An 8,308-nucleotide genomic window follows, 5' to 3' on the forward strand; every position below is an offset into this window, starting at 1 on the left:
CAGGTATGAATCGGGTTTGAACACACAAACAGGGGCCGGTCCTTTCTATGATCATCTTGAGGGTTGTATGCAAAGTAAAGTAGAAATGGTGATTTTAGAAGCTGCGAGAGCAATAACAGAGTTGAGTGATGTGACCAACCAATAATTGATTTCAGCCATCAATGTTCTACAACTCTTTTTGAGTTCATCCAAGTTGGTGCTTCTTTTTGCTGCTGTCTGTACTCTAAACAAAGTTGGTTCTCCTCTCTTTAAATTACAATTAGCTCTTCTTTATGTATATGTTTCTCTTCAATAATCACATGGTGTTACTTATCACGGAAAATTATAATAACTATATGCTACTTATGTAATATATTTTCTAGTTGTTTTTGTTTTATTCTCTAATTTTCCTTTTTTTTTTTGTGCAACTTCTACTATTTTTGGCTAACATTATAGCAATACAAAGGCATTGGGCTCTCTAAATGTGTGAGGCGTTATTGTAAGTATGGGAGTACTAAAAGTGTAGGCCACTAGATTTGAATTGATTCTTTTGCTAGGTTGGGAATTTAAGTAAGAACTAAATTTGTTGCCAGTGGAATAGAATAATACAAACAAAATAAGTAAATGCTTCTTTTATTAGATAAATAAATACTTAGATACCATGATACATTGCTGAGCATGGAAATAGGTTTCTGAAAGCATTTGAATCCTGGAGCTATGAAAGCATTTGAATCCTGGAGCTAATCAAGCCAGTGAGAAAATCTACTTAATAGTTAGGATTGATAGCTAATTTTTGTTCTTCCTTGCTATTTTTTTTTGGTACCTTTTAATTGCGCTTCTTCTATTGTGGACCTCTGATTATTTATTTCATCTAATTTTTCTAAAGTCTCCTGCAGGTTGTCATGACACATCCCTTGGCAATTACAAATTGCAATATAGATATGGAGAGCTTAATTTCAGACCAGAATAGGAGCATTGCAACACTGGCTCTCACTACACTCTTGAGGACAGGCAATGAGTCAAGTGTGGATCACCTAATGAAACAAATGACCAATTTCACGTCTGATATTGCAGACAAGTTCAAGATCGTTGTAGTGGAAGCTAATTGATTTTTGTGCATGAAGTTTCCACTCAAGTATCCGTCATTGTAAGTAAACTGAGACTTTTACTTAAAAAAAAGACTGTTGGGATTTATGCTTACATTTTACTTATAAAAGTAAGTTTTGAGATTTTGGCCTCACTTTTTGAATTCTGATATGCATATCGGATCTTTTACATGACTTTTATAATATTTGCTTAGATGTTGATTATGGTCCTATGAATTTTTACTAATTGCAAGTAGTGCATTATGATGTTCATAATTAAGTATGGGAGTACAACAATGTCGAAGGATTACATTTGAGTAGTTGATTTTTTGTATCCTAATTTTATTTTCTTTGTTTACGATGGTAGTGTTTTAATTAGTGCTTGATTTGTCACTATAAGAACTAACCCTTGTATGCTTTGTAATGTAAATGTTGTGTTTTATTTTAATAATGGTGTGATAATTAATTGAAGTATAATAAGTAAATGTGGGGTGCCAATAGCATTTTTTAAGAATTGAAGTGTGATAAGTGAAATTTGGGTGCCAATAGCAGCTTTTTTTCTTTATATAATTGTCGGTTTTATTTTGAAACGAAAATTTTAATAATTTGTTTTTTACTACATTAGAGGGGGTTTTCAAATAGCCTCTAAAAATATAAAAACCACCCTTAAATCAAATTATTTAGAGGCGGTTTTAAAACCGCCCTAAAATTACTTTTATTAGAGGGGGGTTTTCAAACAGCCTTTAAAAATATAAAAACTACTCTTAAATCACATTATTTAGAGATGGTTTTAAAATTGCCATTAAATTTTTATTATTAGAGGTGGTTTTTAAACAGTCTTTAAAAATATAAAAATCGCCCTTAAATCATATTTAGAGGCGGTTTTAAAACCGCCCTTACTTAGCCGCTAAAAGTAATTAGCGACGCCACTATAGTGGGTAGTTTGACAAAACCGTCCTTATATATATTGGAGGCGGTTTTCATGAAATTGGTGACAGTTTAAAATCGTCTAAAAAAATCTCATATTTTGTAGTGATAACTGTTGAATTCTGTTAAAATGGTTATAACATCCTTAAATGTATTGAAGAATCAATTGATATTTTTTAACTTTATGTGGAAAATGTTATCTTTTGAAAATTTTTTGTGAACTCTTACAATTAAATAATGTCAAAATAATTTAATTTATTAAATAAAAGATCACATATAGACATTCCTATTTCCTACTTCTATTTACAATTTTGGAGGGAAGGGAGAGAAATTTGGGTTCTCTAAGATTCTCTCTCTCTCTCTCTTTTAATAACTTTTTCACTCATGAATTTGGTGAAAGTTTTTGAGTAGTGTAGGAGATGCTTTGTAATTTGGAACCCTCAAGCATTGTAAATTTGTAAATTAGAAGGACTTTTTTAGGCGCAATCCACGGTTGAGGATTTCTATCAACATGACTATTATGATTTGCAGAAAAACACAGATTTTTCTGAGATTAGTTTCAATCTTTGAGGGAATAATACATTTTTCTTTAGAATCCCTAACATTCCAACAGTCATGTCGATGGAGAGCCTCAACATGTGGTATATGTATCTTTACTATTATAATGAGAGGAAGTGCTAAGTAGAATCGGTTTGACGCTATTATTTAAGTGGTCATAAATGCCTCAATTTTTATATTTAAATTTAATAAAATCAAGATCATTTTGATAAAATCACGTTGTTTAGTTTTCAACATTATAAAAGTCCCTTTTATTTATTTATTATGTAATCTAAAAAAAATCCTTTAATCAATATTTTAAATTACCTTTCGAGGATTGTATATTTGCACATGCCACGTTCTAGTACCAATTAATATTCAAAGTAAGTTACAAAAATTATAAAGGGGGAGGATTTTATTTTTCACTGCGATTCTCACTACATTGATGTGATAGCCATATATGTGTTTCCTTGAGATCCAAGTAAAAAGCATCTACGGTTATGTGTTCACCTCCATGTCAGAAATGTGAGAGTCTAAGTAAATCCCAATGTCACCCCTGCATTACTCTTATTTTTAATAAACCCTAGAAGACCTTCTCTTTCCTTAATCTGTTGTTCTTTTGAATATAAAAGAAAGAAAAAAAATTTAAATAGAAAATAAATATAAAATGAAAGCAGTAGAACTCCACATGAAATTCAAGCGGGATTGGAGGTTTATAGGTTATAAAAACACCTTGAATGAAATTGCACCAAACAGGTTCTCCTAATTAAAGATTATAATTATACCCAAGCATGGTCCTATTTCAAATTCAATACTTCGTAAGATTTTATTGGCTTCAGATGCATTTGGCCAGTAGGGCATAAAATGGTTCATATCTGGGTCGGATCCAACTCAGGTCGGGTCGAGTTGGACAATTTTAGAACGTTGGCTATTTTACCTATTTACTTCTTTGTGAAGTTTATAATAGTGTTCTATTTACCACTATACATTCATTATTTATAAGATTCCATATAAAAAAATATTTTAAAATATAGTTTTTCAAAGCAATATATATTCGGATCCAGATAGATGTGGGGATGGATCCATATCCGACTGGGATCATGGGAGCTAAAACCATGGTTGACCACTTTTATTCTTCAGAATTCAGATACAGCCCAAGGATCCAAAGCCGTTAAATTAAATTTTTTAACCATTCGGATTTTGGGTCTACGCCAACCGATTTTCTACTCTATGGCCAAGGAACTTCAAGAGTTGTCCCAAATCCCATTTTCTACAACCTTGAGATGTTATTTTCTTAAAATATTATTATAAAGGTGTACCCCAAAAAACATATAGTATATAAAAAGAAAACCCAATTTTAAGAGGGAGCAGATCCTTTGTAGCCTATTTTTCCTGTATCTCTTGTTAAACATCCCACAAAATGTTGTATTTAAAAAAAAATAATAATAACAATTACGCTCTTTAGTACTCATGTTTTAGATCAAATTTGAGAAAAAAAAAAAAATTCAAAAAGACATTTCTTTTAATCAGATCAAGAGTTTTAAAAATGGACGACCAATGAGCTCTTAAATTTAAAATATCAAATGTAATTGTCTTGATGATGTGGTACACACTCAACGATTTATAATAGCTGTAGAGAGCTACAGGAAAAATATTGATTAGGTTAGTGAGCCCTTAAAGCATGTGAGATCATGGCATTTTAAGGATTTTATACACCAGGAAGAAAATAATATTTAGCTGCTCTTGTAAGTCATTTTTCATTTATTAATTTTGTTTTATTTTTGAGCGTTTAGATTTGTATATCCTTAGTATTGCTGTGTCAATTCTGCATTCCTAAAAAATAATTACTGACCATGAATTAAGACTCAACAGCCTACAAAATGCAATGTGGCACACCCTTTCAAGCATATTGACACCCTTTGGTAGGACTATATTAGGGCTGTCAATTCTTCAGATCAGATCTGAAATCTGATCCGATAACTTTGGGTCTGGATCAATTATTTAGTTTCCAATAAGGTTTCAATCCGGTATCTTATTGGATCGGATCTGTATCAATCATGTTTGGATCTGTTAAGAATTTAATCCGATAATGTTAGAAAGTATATATATTATATATTTGTTGAAATGTATACACTTGATTTAGATTTTGTATAAAAAAATTGGGTTCGGCCTGATCTGGATTTGATCCAAATGTTAATGGATCAGATTTGTATCTTAATATTGAGATCCGATAAAAACCCAGTCCGGATCAGTCCTGGATCCAATCTTTATTGGGTCGATACCAAATCGACCTTGATCCGATCCATTGACAGCCCTAGACTATATATCACCAAAAATCAAATAGAATGATAGACCCATAATTTTAGCATTATTCTTTCAATCACAAAAGTCTTTGAGATTTCACCAAATGCCCCCTACAACTTTTAGAAAATAAATAAATAAGTAAAGCATACTTCATTAAACACGCACAAAATAATCAGAGGGCAATTGTGATTCTTTTATGGTAGAGATCTAATGAAACAAGTGATTTTATGGAAACACTTCAATTGAATTCAGGATTACCCCAAATGAAAACTGATCTAAATTCAATTATTGCTTAAAGGGTTTCTGGGTACCCTTTTAATGCATCAACTCATTTCAACTAATTTAAAATGACTAAAGTACCCTTTTTTGACAATAGAAAGAAAAAGTGGTTCATATAACATATTTACCAGTTAGGTGTGAAACAAAAATTATTAACGATAATAATTCGAGTATGATTCGGAAATATACATTCAGCAGTTCATTAAATAATTCGATAAAAAAAGATGGAGGATGACAAAAATACGATTCAAAATGGCACAAGTATAATTCAAGTTCAACATATTAATAAACTTTACAAAATTACCACAATTACTCTCCAAAAAAAAAAAAAAAAAATTACCACAATTATAATTAGCCTCCATCTACAAACTCATCCTTTTGTAAATCAACTTTTCAAACATATATGGTATGAATCTATTTCTCCACGTGTAATTTAAAGAGAAATTTATGAAAACGGGGCACCAATTTGAATTAATTTACAAAATGGAGCACTATAGAACTTATTTCTCAAAATGGTAATTACCGTTTTCAATAATAATTTTTTCACCAAAACGGTAAAAAAAATATGAATGGTAAAGTGGTAATTTTGTATATCAAAAATACCCTTTTTAAAATTTGTATTGAAATTACAAATATGCGATTATTTAAAAACAAAGTTCAATATCAATGGGATCCTTTTAACACTGTTACAAAAATAAATTTTGATCTCATGTCCTAACGATCATGTTTGACGTTGTCTAAAAATAAACTCTAATCTCATGTCAAAATGATCTTGTTGACATTAAGTATTATTATTATTATTATTATTAGATGTTATTTGTCAATGGAATCATTTTGACATTATACAAAAATAAATTTTGATCTCATGTCAACAGACGTTTGTTGACATTGAGTATTTAATATATATATATATAATATATATATATATATATATATATATATATATATATATATATATATATATATATATATATATAATTGACATGAGATTAGAATTTATTTTTGTATAATGCCAATAGGATCCCATTGACAATGAATTTTTCTTAAAATAAGAGCATATTCATAATTTTAATAAATATATATCGAAAATATTCTTTTTTTTTAAATTAAAATTTTATTAATATATATATATTTCATATTTTTGTACCATTTTGGTAAAATAAAATAACTAATTTTGATTACTATTTTCGAAATTAAGTTCAATAGTGCTCTATTTTAGGAATTATTCGATTTTTGGTGCATGTTTTAGTAAATTTACCTAATTTTAAATATTATATGATTGACTTCAGATATAAATACAAGTTTTCATAAATGCATTGACTCTCTTACTTATTGAGCAATAGGACTACTTTTCAATTGATAATTTTGGGCTTAGATGATGGATGAGCATTTGTCTAATGGAGAAACCAAAATTTGTAAAGGAAGAACATGGAAAACATTCCCATGTGAGATTGGGAAATAAATTTTTTTTTTTTTAATTTTAAACTTATACATTTTTACTCTATTTACGTAGAGATTGTTTAATCAAGGATATGAATAGATCGTTAATAATTCGAAGAAGGTAAAAAAAAATTTGGATTTTTCGAAGGACTTGTGCAAGAAAAAGGTTATATTGGTCCTTGTATTAGTCCAAAAAATATTTTATAATGCATAAAATATTCAGAGAATCGCTAAGTATAATCTATACACGGGAAAAGTAAAAGAAAAAGAAAAAAAAACTAATAAAATGATATCCAAAGCACAATTTATAATTTTTAATAACCTTCATCTAATCTAATGTGAAATTTGCATGTTTGAAACTTATCTCACTGCGTTTGTGTATCAAAAGTTTTCTATGGTGGCATCTTTGCTTAGGCAAGTCTTGATTTCTTTCGCAAAAAATAGAACATACATTTTACCCAATTGTAAAGTTTTAAGCTACTTTGCTTTTCATTATCTCCCTCTGTTATTATATAAGGGGCGCTATATGCACCCACTTTTCTGCTCGTCTCACCCACTTAATTATTTTCACCCACCATCCGCCACTGAATTTGATTTGGTCTCCTCCTCTCCTTCTTCTTCTCTTTCTGTTCCTCTCTTTTTCATTCACATCTACCTCTTTCTCATTCTTCTTCTTCTTCTTTGAACCTACATAAGTTTCAGTTAGGATTCCATGGTACAAGAAGCAATACCCTTAGAGCTTGTATAATAGGTTAACAATGATAATGAAAATCTAAACTTCTAATCTAGTAATTGTTAGAAAATCTCGGTAGCAGATTTTTTTTTCTTCAAACAAAGCTTCATTCAGTAGGTCAACACCGAATGAAGTCAATTGTTAGGTTCTTACCAAGTCCTTTTAGGTGGAGTCGATGGTATTCTATCACCGAATCGCAATGTAAGTTTCCAATACTTCCTATCAAACAAAAAGTTAATTTTTTTTTTAAAGTGGGTAACCAGCAATTTCACTATTTCTTCTAAAATAACATTTAAGTGGGTGAACGAGCGTAAAAGTGGACGCAGATAGCACGTCCCAAATCTTGGGTCACTTCAGTATTATTCTTTTCAAAAAGTTTTCTGGGTGGGTTGGTTTTATTGGGAATCTCAGGTGCCAGACTAGCGGCAAAATCCTCCACAGTTCTCATCTTGGTCCATCAAATTATCTTTTTGAAAAAAAAATCGCGGATGCTGAGGTGACATTGATTTTACTGCGATGCATACATTTCTGACTTTTTATGGGGAAGTGAAATTGTGTATCCCGAGGCATACAGATCTATGGTTCCTGAACATGTCACATCAGGGGTGTCGATTGAATATGCCACGTGGGTAAGTCAGATTATCATGATTCATCTATAAACAGATGTTATGACTGGTTTGAAGAACCTTATTACTCTCCCTCTAGCTGGAGAATGGCAATGGAAGAAGTCCAAACTAGGATCTTAACTAGATTTAAAAATATAAAAAAAAATGCTTAGTAATAGTTTAGTGAAGATATCAGCTAGCAGACCATAAGATGGAACAAACTTAATAACCAATGCACCATGCACAAAGTGATAGTCCATCTCAATGTTACGTCAGGTAGTCGATTAAGTTTGCCACATGGGGTAGTCAGATTATCACGACTTTTTTTTTTTTTTTTTTTCAAAAATTTGAGTGGGGATTATAGTCCCCATTGGTCCAGTCCTTCATGGCTCTGCCCCTGGCGGTGACAAAGGGCTAAT

At 30.7% G+C, this 8,308-nt stretch overlaps 1 protein-coding gene across 14 annotated transcripts in view; it reads left to right on the forward strand.

Annotated features, from left to right (window-relative positions):
• Positions 1-8,308, forward strand: part of LOC147408085 (disease resistance RPP13-like protein 4) — a 49,811-nt gene that overhangs the window by 18,904 nt on the left and 22,599 nt on the right. For 10 of the 14 annotated variants that reach the window (XM_086436948.1, XM_086436947.1, XM_086436944.1 and 7 more), the window contains 2 exons: positions 4-232; positions 866-1,422. The exons of 1 other annotated variant lie outside the window; for it this stretch is intronic. The gene's annotated coding sequence lies outside the window, so the exon portion shown is untranslated. Of the gene's footprint in view, positions 1-3; positions 233-865; positions 1,423-8,308 lie in introns of those variants that run through there. 3 more of the 14 variants (XM_086436945.1, XM_086436953.1, XM_086436955.1) reach the window with 3 other exon arrangements.

Source organism: Akebia trifoliata, chromosome 3 (genome assembly GCF_017979445.1).
Source record: "Akebia trifoliata isolate Shusen 1 chromosome 3, ASM1797944v1, whole genome shotgun sequence".
In the NCBI taxonomy this organism is placed as follows: domain Eukaryota; kingdom Viridiplantae; phylum Streptophyta; class Magnoliopsida; order Ranunculales; family Lardizabalaceae; genus Akebia; species Akebia trifoliata.